Genomic DNA, 922 nt, shown 5'->3' on the forward strand with positions numbered 1-922 from the left:
CACTTGGCGCACACTCACTCGCATTGCTACGCCTCCCGTGGCACTTTAAGCGGCCGAACGGCGGGAGTAACTACGACTCTCTTAAGGTAGGCTCACTTGACTATTTATTCATGTATTTATTTATTTTTGACGGTTCGCGGAGGCGATGACGCTCCGCGCGGGTAAACGGCGGGAGTAACTGTGACTCTCTTAAGGTAGGCTCACTTGACATCTATTTATTTATGTATTTATTTATTTTTGACGGTTCGCGGAGGCGATGACGCTCCGCGCGGGTAAACGGCGGGAGTAACTGTGACTCTCTTAAGGTAGGCTCACTTGACATCTATTTATTTATGTATTTATTTATTTTTGACGGTTCGCGGAGGCGATGACGCTCCGCGCGGGTAAACGGCGGGAGTAACTGTGACTCTCTTAAGGTAGGCTCACTTGACATCTATTTATTTATGTATTTATTTATTTTTGACGGTTCGCGGAGGCGATGACGCTCCGCGCGGGTAAACGGCGGGAGTAACTGTGACTCTCTTAAGGTAGGCTCACTTGACATCTATTTATTTATGTATTTATTTATTTTTGACGGTTCGCGGAGGCGATGACGCTCCGCGCGGGTAAACGGCGGGAGTAACTGTGACTCTCTTAAGGTAGGCTCACTTGACATCTATTTATTTATGTATTTATTTATTTTTGACGGTTCGCGGAGGCGATGACGCTCCGCGCGGGTAAACGGCGGGAGTAACTGTGACTCTCTTAAGGTAGGCTCACTTGACATCTATTTATTTATGTATTTATTTATTTTTGACGGTTCGCGGAGGCGATGACGCTCCGCGCGGGTAAACGGCGGGAGTAACTGTGACTCTCTTAAGGTAGGCTCACTTGACATCTATTTATTTATGTATTTATTTATTTTTGACGGTTCGCGGAGGCG

Source organism: Syngnathus scovelli, unplaced genomic scaffold (genome assembly GCF_024217435.2).
Source record: "Syngnathus scovelli strain Florida unplaced genomic scaffold, RoL_Ssco_1.2 HiC_scaffold_181, whole genome shotgun sequence".
Lineage (NCBI taxonomy): Eukaryota > Metazoa > Chordata > Actinopteri > Syngnathiformes > Syngnathidae > Syngnathus > Syngnathus scovelli.